Here is a 13,263-nt window from a genome sequence, read left to right as displayed (position 1 = left end):
GTTCGATGGATGGCTGTGAGCCTCTACATCTGTGTTAGTCAGGTACTGTCAGAACCTCTTAGGAGATTTTTTTATAGTAACTGTTTCATGAAGTATAAATTAAGTGTTTAAGATACTTAAAATGTGATCAATATTGGGTTATATAATGTTTCTGTGAATATTTTAAACTTGTACAAATTATGTTTAAGGTGTATTTCTCCTCTAGTAAATCTGATAGAAAGAGGTTCTCAGTTATAATGTCCCATTCCCGAGTCTGACAACTGCATATTGTAGAAAGTAAAGTCTCAAGAAAAGAGACATGAGTCATCCAACACTTTAAAAGGGGAATTTGAATTACAGCAGTCCACCAATTAATGTGGTTAGGATTAGAGATGGGGCATGATTCAATTTACAAATGTGACATTCTTTTCTCTTTGCTTTTTATTCAAATTAAGGTGCCTGCCACTCATGTATTAAAATTAAAACACAAGGAATATGAACACTTCTGTGTGTGAGAAAGAGGTCATGTAATACTCATTGTATTTATGTCTGGGGAAATTATTTCTTTTTAGGCATTAATGAAATTATGAAACTAAAGAATAACTAATGGATTTTTGATAAATCATTTAATCAGGCTACAGTTCTAAAAACTCAATTTTTAATTCTGATGTTAAAGGCACCTTTAATTTATGTATCTGCCTAAAATGAACAATTCCTGTGAGAGAACTCTAAATCAGCTATGATAATCCTGTCAAAAAGAATAAAATTGACATATTCTCATTAGTCCTTAACATCTGTTAAAATCTAAACCTGTTCTTTTGGTTTTTTTTCTTACTGTTCTAAAAGTTCATCCACAGAAAAATGGCCCATTCTCTTCTTTGTAGATGATTTGGCTCACCCTCACTAAATGCAGGTATTTTCAACCCTAGTCCAACAAGGGTAAGGATTTGTTACTTTCCAGGTTTCCTTAGCACTGTAACATGAATCAAACTGTGATCTTAATCTGTAGGAAGAAGAACCATTATCATTAAATAAGGAGTGTTTTCTACAGGTTTAAATTCCACAGATTTTTTTTTTAATTTATGCCAGCATTTATGTTTATTTTACTCTTGTTTTTAGAATAGAATTTCTAGGTAGAACATGTATCATGTCCTCTTTATTAAACATGTACTATCTGCCAGAAACTGAGCTGGTGGCAATGTTTCCTGTACCTCATGAAACTTTTAAACCAATCCTATTTGCATGCATGGCTGTTCCTGCCGGCTACTCATCAAATATCTACATTCTTGCTTCATGAGGAAAATAAGTTTCATTAGTAATAGAAATTCTGCCAACTAAACAACTTTCTTAGCCTCCCTTTCAGATATATATGACTATGACATAACTCTCCCCTCCCCAATGTAGCCTGAGTGACTAGAACTCTTTGGATCATGCAGCAACTTTGAAGATGAAAGCTCTGATGTTAGGGCCTGTAAACCATAAAGACAGAAGGAGACTGAGTCATTATTGATGTTAAAAATGGGATACTTCTCCTGCTTATCTTGCCACTAGATTGCCCCATGATAAGTAAACTTCCATTTTAAAAAACATCACTGTTATTTTTGGTTTTGTGCATTGTGAAGGCAAACTTAAATTAACGAATGCAGGAAGATACTATTATCAGCCTTACTTTACAAATTGGAAGTACGTATTGAAAACCTAAAGGGATTCAGCAATCCACCTTAGGTCCTAGGGCTATTAAGTGGTGAAGTATTATCTTTGATTCCAAGAATGCACATCCATACATACAAGTATATCTGTCCTACACTCTACTTCAAATGAATATACCTACATGTACATGTGTATAAGTATATTATTTTTGTTTATGTACCTTCATTTTCAAAAGTAATAACAAAGTTAAATCTTATTGTGCAACAGTCATTGCATATCTATTTTCAGGTTTGTAATTAGCAGCATTTATGTATTAACTCTTCACAGAAATTCTAATAAAATACCTATTAGTATTATTTTCATTTCTGAGATGAAGATGGGTAGAATATTCAAAGAGGCTAAATATTTACTAAGATCTCACAGCTAGGTACAACAGAACTAAAAAGTATACTTAATATACTTGTGAATATTGTCCCTAAATGTATCTGCCTTCCTCCTACATAAAAACAGAACATATCCGTCTCTTGTGATCCAATTATCTGGTAGTAAATAGAAAGTGCTCTATTTAAATGATGATAACATACATATAGGCACTCTATTTTCAAACAGAAAAACAAACTTGAAGCATGGTTTCCCATTGCCTTCTGAGAAACAAACTCTTCAGAGGGGATCATAAAGTCTTGTACAATATAGTAATTTCATGTTATTATTCATTGTATTATTGTTATTATTAGTTTAATGTATATAGACATTTCACTTTATGTCTATCTGTACACCATGGGCATGCCTGGTTCCCACAGAGACCAGAAAATGGTGTAAGACAATTGTGAGCCATCATATGAGTATTGGAAATTGAACCCATGTCATTTGGAAGAACAGCTCGTGCACTTAACCCTGATCAATCTCTTTAGCATCAATTATGTGCTGAGTATGTTAGTGACACCTTCTTGATATTTTTCAGACCATTAGTCTTATATTGTGTTCTGAGGCTAGGAAATTTATAAAGCATAGACATCTATTTTGGCTACAGTTTTTGGAAGATGGTGAAGTCTTCAAGAATGGTACTAGCAAGGAGCTCATGGTGCTTCTACATGTAGATAGAAGGTACAAAACACAGATATTGTTCCCACTTCTTAACAACCTGCTGTGTTGACAATAAATCCAATCTTGTTAAGCAAAAGCTTTACCTAATTTCATGATAATGGCTTTAAGACTTCAAATAATCTCATATTGGGAAACAGATTTCAAAACAAACTTCACAAGGATACTTTGTCATGAGCACACTTGAAAGAAGCAAACATATATATATATATGTGTGTGTGTGTGTGTGTGTGTGTGTGTGTGTGTGTGTCTTTTACAATGTCAGAGTTTGTCAGATAATAAATTCACAAGGTTAGATGGTCTTAGTGGCAGCAATTTTCCAATTAGTCCTGGTTTTCTTGATAACTGCTTGTGGAAGACAATGGGTTCCTTTATCTGGATCTTAATCACTAATTATAATGCTCATATCATGCATTATTAATCACAGTAATACATATATATGTTAAAAGATGATAAAGCGCTAAGAGATTACTACAGAGTTCTAGAAGTTTTAAAGAGGCCAAGCTGAATGAATGGTAGGTTGCAGAGAAAATCAGATAGGGTACAAAAGGAATCTCGTGTGAGAGGATATTAGATAACTAACCATGCTGGAGTTCTGTTAAGAAATTGTTGGAGAGTCAAACCAGGATCCTGACTAGCTACCTAAGCAAATTCTAGGACCTCAGGGAGTAGAGGTAAAGTCTTGATATGTGGACAGGGGGATTAGTAGACAGCAGGTCCAGACAGATAAACGGGTATGTAGATAATGGATAATTTATGAAGGAGGAAATTCAAATAGACTATATAAGCAGTGGATACTAAGCTGAGCTGAAGCACACAGAACAGCAGAGAGCTCCCTGCATTGTGGTATTTTAATACACATAAGAGTGGTCCAGATGAAAATTTAGTGGACTTGTCATGATTGTAATGTTAAGTGTTCTTTGGAAAATGCAGATGATAGTGTTGTACCCTTCCCTTTGTTTGTTGTATTCAATAAATTCTTGGACTTGCTCTGATATGACTTTAATATGGCTTTATGTTCATAGTGGTTCCAATTTACTTCAATACATGTATATGTTGGAACCATTTTTATTGTTAATAACTTATCATTTTGTATCACATAGGTAGTGCCAGACTGATTGTATTGTTAACATATATACCAACAAGCTGAGGTGAGGTATCCTTGTACCTGCATTTATATTCAAAATGAAGTCAAATGCTACTTGTAAAATGGAAGCTTTAAGGACAAGGGATAAGCCTGGAAATTCACTGCTTTTTATAGGTTAGAGCAACTTATAGTGTCATCCAGCCTCATATCAACACAAACCACATTCAAACTGTAGTACTACTCAAGCAAATTTTGGCCTCATGGAGTTAAGATTTATTTCTTCTTTCCCCTCTTCCCTCCTTCTTTCCCTTCCCTCTCCATCCCCCCTTGCCTCCCCTATTCCCTGCCCTCCATCATTTCTTTCCTCCCTCCACCCTCACATTTTCATTTGTTCTTGTTGGATTGTAACCTCTTGTCTGGTCTTGTGTCAAACACCTGGTCTGAAATAACTATCCTGCCTCAGGCTTCCAAATAATTGGTACTGTAGATCTGTGCTATCATACGTAGTTCAGGGACTTAAAAGGTCTAATAACTATGTAGGTTCCCATCATTTTCACACTAAAGAAATAATAATCATCAGCCTTGGTGGTGGTAGTGGATGCCTTTAATCTCAGTACTTTGGAAGCAGAGGCAGGTAGATCTATCTCTGAGTTCAAGGGCAGCCTAGTCGACATAGTGAGTTCCAAGACAGCCAGGGCTATACAGAGAAACACTGTCTTCAATAAAAACTCATTAAGGTATGTACTAATTGTCACTTTCTCACAGAATGATTTTATGAGAATCAAAAGTTGTACTGTTAACTTCATCACTTTTTACCTGATACTATATATTTTATATATTAACTTTCACATTGTTTATTCCAATTCACTAAAATGTAAGCACTACTTCATTGAATTACCTAGAATAGTTTCTTCCTATTTAGTCTTAAGTAACAATATTAACTCAGAAATATTACATGAATGTCTTTTTCTATATTTAGTCACTTAATTCCTTCGCATGTTATAATCGAATAACATAGAATTTGGGATTCTAAGAGAAAGCCAGTATCATAGACACCTATGTAGAAGGAGAGGCTTTTTATCATGTTCTCCTATGATTGTGTTCTGTATTCAACCTTTAAGCCTCTTCTTAAGGAACTCTTTTAATATAAAATATTGTCACGTACAAATAAAAACAAAACTCTTAATCCTCCTCACTTTGAGGCACTTCCCCTTCCTCATCCTCCTACACATTTTTTCTCATACTAAAGAAATCTATTTACTAATCAGTAAAGAGAGAAAGATAGATGATCTGTGATAAAGCCTAAATTGTAATATTATAACCTCAGTCAAGAGCAAGCAAATGAGTTATTTGACACTCTTGGGTTCAAAGAAGATATTCATTTAAAATGTGTTTCATTTAGAATCAAGCTATATTTCTTATAGACACATTTCTTAAGCTATATACTTTCATATGCAGGATATTCCTAGATAAATTACTTTAAACAGGCAGCATTCCATTTGTCTTTAAATATGAACATCTGGAAAAGTGAAATAGAGCTTTGAAGATACAAATCATTTTTCTTAAGTAATTGTATGTTCACATTCTAAAGCAAGAAATGACAAGGCAGGTCTGCATACCCTTTTCTCATACCCTTAGTAGTGATATTGTGAGAGAGCTAAAACACTAATACTGTACCATCCATCACCTTATCAGGGATTAGTTTTTAAAAAGGTCATAATAGCACTTTTACCTCACATTATTTTTTTTAAGGTAGGGCCTTACTATATATAGAAAGCTGCTCTGAAGTTTGAGATCCTCCTGCTTCAGTCACCCGCAGGATGGCATTACAGTCACATATGACCACGTCATATTTATTCTCAATATTGTGACATTAAACTATATTTCACACATAAGCCGAGACAGACTTACTTTTATGATAAAACTGTAATAGTATAGATATGAAGTAAACGCACAGTAAAACAGCTAATGCATTTGTGGTGGTTTGAATAGATATGCCCCTGCACCCCCCCCCCCCCGGTCAAGACTCATAAGTGTGTGTGTATGCTTGGCTTCTAGAGAGTGGCACTATGGAATAAGTGTGGTCTTATTGGAAGAAGTATGTCTCTGTAGGAGGTCGGCTTTGAGGTCTCCTATGCTCAAGTAAAGCTATGTCAGTGTGACACACAGTCTCCTTCTGCTGTCTTAGGATCAGGGTGTAGAACTCCTAACATCTCCAGCACTATGTCTGCCTGTACACTGCCATGAAGACAATGGACTAAACCTCTGAAACTGTAAGCCATCCCCAATTAAATGTTTTCCTTTGTAAGAATTGCCATGGCCATGGTGTTTCTTCTCAGAAATAAAACAGTAATTAAGACAGCATTGAAGTCTTGTTTCCCAGTTGGTGACATAATTGAGAGATTATTGGATCAAGAAAGTGTTGACTTCATCAGTGGATTAACCATTCCTTTAGTTCTTAGTTAAATGGGCTATTAAGAAGCATCATGTAGTTGGAAACAACAGACACTAGGAGCATGCCTTTGAACATTATTTCTTGACCTAGTTCTTTTAAACCTCTCTGTCTACTTCCGGGCTGCTACAAAGTGAGCAGCTTTCCTCTACATGCTTTTACTGTGGGATGGTTTTGCTTTTCCATTGGCCGAAAAGACGGGAGCTAACCAAACTTGAATTAAAACTTCTGAATTCTTAAGCCAAAATTAAACCTTCCTCCGTTAGGGAGTTTATCTCATGTATCTTGTCACAGCAATAAAATACCAATGCAAAAACTCTATAAACATATTTTCCAAGGACTAAATCCAGAGTATTATTAATTTCAAAAGAAAATTATCCATAAAAAGAACAAACTCTCTCTTATGCTCTATCCTCAACATTAGTAGTGAGCTTATAGTAAATGGCTATTACATAAAAATTGAAGAACTGTTTTGAATAAAAACATATCTCATCAGTAAGTCACAATTTTAAGTATTTGGAAATCAATAATCTCCACAGATAAGGTTTCTTTTTAAAACATAATTGCAAAATTTTTCCTAAAAAGAGTAAAGAAAAAGATGAAGCAGAGTGAGAAGGTGAATGGAAATGATGATGATGTCTAAACTTCAGTATGTTCTTTAGGAGAACACACAGAATACATTGCAATAGTGTTTGTCCCATGTTCAGAAAAGAAACTTTGATTTCATCCTCTCCTACTAGAAGAAGAAAAATTATGAAAGAACTTCCAATATTTCTAATTGCTATATAGTTCAAATGCTGAAGGAAAATCTTCTAAAAATGTTAAATCACTCAGAAATGGGACTCATGCTACCTACATACCAATTTATTTAATCTCCCTCTACCAAATATTGGAGACAGGGTTTCTCTGTGTAGCCCTGGCTGTCCTGGAACTCACTCTGTAGACCAGGCTGGCCTTGAACTCAGAAATCTGCCTGCCTCTGCCTCCCAAGTGCTGGGATTAAAGGCGTATGCCAACACTACCTGGCCAAAATTCTTTAGAACCATATCTTTAAGTCTGTGTTGAGGTGTAAAAGCTGCTTGGAGTCTCAGAAACACACACACACAGAGGGGGGGGGGAATTTGTTTCGGGCTGAACTGAGACTTGCCTGTTTCTGCATGGTCAGTTGGCAACCTACAAATGGTTACTGGGTATTCAGCAGTATAATGCCTTCTTTATCATTTTAGACTATTCATATTAGAGAAGGATACCTACTTAACTAAAAATTTTGTATATTTACATCCACAAATTTTCCTCATAAATGCAGCCAGAATGTTTGCTAAGATATCTGGTTACCCTGGGGCCTAATCACATTGTATGATTAATACCCTGTTTAGAATTTTAACATTTTATCTTGCTCGCTAATTAAAAAAAAAAACTTTTTTTCTTCTTATTTGTTTATCTATGTGTTGGTGTGGGCAGCTGAGTGAGTATTATGAATGTTTGGGAGTTAGGTCTTAGGTCTCATTCTCAGTTCCTATACACATTGGTTTATGAGATGGAGTCTCATGGGACTTGGGGGTTGCTGCTTAGGCTATGTTAGCTGGTCAGTTTGCTGCAGTCATGCTCCTGCTTTTTTAATGAGTACAGGAGATCAAGCCTGGGTCCTCATGCTTGTGCACACCTGAGCAGTCACCATACCCCACATTTTATCTTCTTCCTAATTTCTAGTACAGAGAAAATTCTGATAATTTAATAAAAGTTATATGTTCTTATAATCAATTCTGGTTAGTGTGTTTCCCTTTTTCTAGTTAATGTATCACTACTTAAGCATATAAAGTGTAAATATAGTGAATTTTGATGCTATTTATATGAGAAGCACAACAAATTAGAATGTTCCATAAATTATTTTAATAAAGTCTTTTTGGAGGATATTTTAAAAAATATTCTTAAATCCATTAAAGTAAATAGTATGTTTCTACAATCTAAAATCACAAGTTGTCTTCTCCATAACAAGTCAGCCTATTCTTTTTGATCAAATAATCTACCCAACTTATAGAGTCAAACTATTATTTAGTAACATAGTACTCATATTCAGCTCATAGCCACTGAGCACAACTACCTCCTTAAAAGATAGTGTTTAATTTTCCACGTGTTTTATTTTTACATGTTTGTGTTTAGCATATTCTGAATCTAAAACATAGCCCTTTCTTTTATTTGTCTTGCAACAGAAAATTTACTCTTTTTTGGAAATGTAACTAACACAAAAGCCAATTTATTAAAGAAACTTCCTCTAGTGGCTCAGTGGGAATGCTTCTCTACTCCCTTAGCTTTTCTGACATAATCTTTAATGGATCTCTATCAAAGACATTATTTGATTTCACATCTGTCTCCCCTGCTGAACTGTTCTGTTCCCATGGGTTTGTAACATCTCCCACCTTCCACATCTGCATTCAGATGCTTACTAACTATTAAATGAATTATTCTCAGCCAAATTTGAAGAAAATTAACAACTGGCTATTTAATGGGATCAAAGTATTGGACTGAGACTAAAAGTCATGGGTTTGAAACTTTATAGTACCTATTTATTTATAACTATTCCATTACTTTGAGCTCATTTTAAAATAAAGAGATTTGATAGGTTGATGTCTCTGTTCTTTATTTTTCTAAACATAAATATATTTCCTAAATATAAATATATTTTCTAAATATAAATTTTAGAAATATGAATATTTCTAAATATTTTCTAAATATAAATATATTATACTACTTTTTGACCCTCCTTTTTACCTTTCCTTCATTCCTCATTTGTTTCCATGCACTTGTAGAAAAATTGATGTGTTTGCCTAGGCATTGGAACATAGTCCCATCAAGACCTCCTATTTTAATGGAAATATATGAACTCTTTGCTCCATCAAGTCTAAGCATTCCTTGAGTCACTTGTGTGGAATGTAGTAGGCAATCAGAAATCACTTTGTTTTTCATGAGCACAGGCTATAATGTTGACACCTCCAAAACTGGTACAATATTTCAGGAATATAATCTACCAAATATTATTGTTTTCTCACAGTACAGAAATGTCTGGATACAGGAAAAATATATATAGCATAAAGATAATTCAATTATCTTACTATAGCCCTTCACTAGTTCCTTGAGATAACATTTATATTATAAGATTATCCTCTGCTGTGTTTCCAAATGTTAAGGTACTGAATAAGCATGCATTTAACTAAGGTTAAATCATGGATCATAGAATGTGATTCATTAAGAATACTGATAATGATAATGCTACTAATAAATTCATCTGTGTACTAAAATGAGTCGCATTTTAAGCCAATGTAGTTCTACCTACCAGATTTATAGGTACATTAAAGAGCAACTAATACCCAGTTTTATGATCATGTCAAAGATAATGTGTGTGTGTGTGTGTGTGTGTGTGTGTGTGTGTGTGTGTCTATTGGGACTCTAAAATGATGCTGTATTTCTAGAGAGAAAATTTGTAAAATATAAAACTTTAAAATTCTCTAATTTAATTCCCAGGGATTTTTCCTAAGGAAAATATGAATTTTCAGAAAGACATACATAATGATAGTCATATAGTATTATTTATATAAGGAAACCAAAAGAAACAGTTAAAATATCATATAATACATAATATTTATTATCTTACATTGTATTTCTGAAGATGAAACAAAATTACATCTATATAAAAAGTACATTAAAATTATAATTGCTTACTAAAAGAAAGATTTATTTGTCCCCTTTTTTTTCCAGTAAAACTGGAAATGGGAGAAGTCTTACTTCTATATGGCCACTCAGACACTAAGGCTGATAGAGATTTTGTCACATAGTTCTGGTCCACTCTCTCTCAGAAGAAAAGAAAGAAATTAATGGTGGCACATGTCAGATCTGCCATATGCCAAGAGAGAGTGTTTGTCCATGATGCCGATGTTCATTGGGAGAATTAATTGTAAAATATTTCCTAACAAGAATGGGGCTAGTGAATGTAGAAAGTAAAACTGAATGCTTTCAAAGCTTAATGGCTTTATTACAACAGTTATAAAAGCACATTTTTTAGTGTTATGAAATGTTTAAATGCACATGACATATAAGTGAAAATAAGCTTAGCTGCTGTATGGAGAAAAATCTATCTCATAGCTGTATACTTCTGGCATTTCAAAAAGATATTTAAATTAAAAGGTTCTTACTTTTCCTTAGCATGTATTAGTATAAAGTAATTGGTTTCATTCTTCCATTTCCATCCATGTTGATAATGGACTTTGATCATATTTATTCCTACTATTAGCTGAGTTTCCTCTCTTCCTGATGATTCCCTTCATAAAATTATGTACAAATAATTGTCATTTTCCTTTGGGTATTTAATCCAAATGATTTTTTTCTGTTTGTTGCTATCTACCTATTCTAGGTATTGAGCTAGGCAGAGAGGATACAGAAATGAGCAAATTAACTCTTAACCTGAAAGAAATTCACAATTCAATGAGAAAGATTAGTTGGAAGTTTACAAGTACAACATGATGAGATGTACTCTTAACTGTAGTTTTGAAAACTCCAAATTGTCAACCTTACCTCTACCCTAATATGGTATTTGAATCTCCATTCCAACAAGGAACTTGCTACTAGAATTGTAGTTATGTGTCTTAATACCTGGATCTCATATACCTGGCTCAGGGTCCTAAGTACTGTGTAGTCTCTTTTTAAAAATAACTTTTTACTTTTTGAGTTTATACTAAACATCATTTACTCCTTCCCTTTCCTCCTTTTAAACCCTCCCCTATAACATCCATTGCTCACTTTCATACTTATGGTGAATATATTCATATATATATTCATATTTCATATATATGCATAGAGGGCCTGAACTTTTAGAAGGGCATGAGTCTCCTTTCAGTGATTTGCTATATAAGGACCAAAGGAGGAGACTCATATAGCAAATCACTGAAGTTAGTCTCTAACGTACAACTGAATATCTTCCTCTTATTTACATTAGCCTTGACAATGTAGTCCTCAAGACAACAAATATTGCTTTTGCCCAAGTAATTTCTTTCCTTCACATGCCAAATCCATTAGATGTAATATATATGTATATATAATCATATCCATATATATGGTTACATATTTGATACTATTATGTTCCAAAAATGAACAAAAATTCATTGTGTTTATTGTGTCCTCTTTGAAAATGACTATTGGAACCATTGGGTGCCTTGAGTATAATAATAGAAACTGATTTGTTATAACCTATATTGTGAAGTCTTACCATATTACATATCTAAAGCCATTTTGGCTGTACCAGTGTTCCCTAATGCTCCTTACCAGAAGATATTAGCTTCTGGCTAGTGTTCCATTAATGTTTATCATCTTTATCAGCATATTTACAGCTATTTCACAATGATGGATTGTTAAAATGGTACAATAATGATTTTTTACTCAGATTATATTAATAAGGAATGTGAAATCATTTATGTTCATAAAATGTGATTATCTTAAGATTGCTCATTTTAGAGAAAATCACTTTGTGCTTAGTACAATGAGTGATTATGATAAAACTCCTTATTGTTTCTATTAGTGAATGATGCAAATTAATAATGCCCCAGCATGCTATCCATCATTTCAAGATAGATAGGTAACAGGGGAAATATTGCCAACTTAATAAAATGTACATAAAAATTAGTCTGTGCAGTGTTTATGAACACAATAGCAAAAATAAATCAATAGAAACTGACTTTACATCTTTCCATGTGTTGATAGAATACACACACAAAATAACATAACACCACTACTGCACTCACCAAATTAAACTGTATATTTAAAATATTCACTGCATTGTGGACAACAGAGCCTAATTCTATGAAAAGAATGGTAGTACAAATAAAATGCATGTTAAATATTTGGCGTGTGTGTGTGTGTGTGTGTGTGTGTGTGTGTGTGTTGTCTGTGTGTAAAACAGCAATCCACTAATGTGGCACTAATTCTATACAACAATATAAAACTTTAGGTTTCATTTTTTTCAATAATTTATTTTTTATTCACTTTACATCATGATCATAGCCCTCCCTCCTCTCCTACAAGTCCTGCCCTTAAGAAGTCCTCCTCCCATTTTCCTCCCTCCTGTTCTTCTCAAAGTGGATCCCCTCCTCTTGGGTACCACCCTGTCCTAGGACATCTAGTCCCAGAAGGACTAGGTGCATCTTTTGCTGAGGCCTAACCAAGCAGTCCAGTTAAGGCAAGAGGATCTAATGGCAGGCAACAGAGTCAGAGACAGCCCCCCTGTTCCAATTGTTTGGGAACCCACATGAAGACCAAGCTGCACATCTGCTACAAATGTGTAGGGGGGCCTAGGTTCAACTCTGTGTGCTCCCTGGTTGGAGGTTCAGTCTCTGTGAGCCCCAATGGGCCCAAATTAGTTGACTCTGTAGGTGTTCTTATGGTATTGTTGACTCCTCCAGCTCTCTAAATTCTATCCCCCATTCTTACACAAGACTCTCCAAGCTCTGCTTGATGTTTGGCTGAGGTTCCCTATATCTGTTTATCTCCACTGCTGGATGAAAGCTCTAAGGAGAAAGATAATGCTAAGGTCGTGTCTGCAAGCATAGCAGAGTAGCATCAAGAGTATAGAGATTGGATCTCTCACACGAGATGCATCTCAAGTTGGGGCAGTCATTGTTTGTTCCCTCAATCTCTGCTCCATTTTATCCTTCCACATTTTGTAGGCAGGTCAAATTTTGAAGGATTTGTGGATAAGTTGATGTCCCCCTCCCTCCACTAGAAGTCCCACCTGGCTACAGGAGGTGACCACTTCAGTCTCCATATCCCCTGCTGGTAGGAGTCTCAACTATTGTCACTTCAATAGACTCCCTGGAACCTCCCCAGTCCAGTCTCCAGCTAGTCCCAGACATGCCCCCCATGGAGTTTCCATTGTCATTCCCAACCCTCTCCCCACATTGTCATCTCCTTTCCTCTCCTCAGCTCTTCTCCCACCTACTTCCCTCTCACC

The sequence above is a fragment of the Mastomys coucha genome, chromosome X, assembly GCF_008632895.1.
Source record: "Mastomys coucha isolate ucsf_1 chromosome X, UCSF_Mcou_1, whole genome shotgun sequence".
NCBI classification, from domain to species: domain Eukaryota; kingdom Metazoa; phylum Chordata; class Mammalia; order Rodentia; family Muridae; genus Mastomys; species Mastomys coucha.
The sequence above is the reverse complement of the archived record's forward strand: the minus strand, read 5'-3'. Positions refer to the sequence as shown.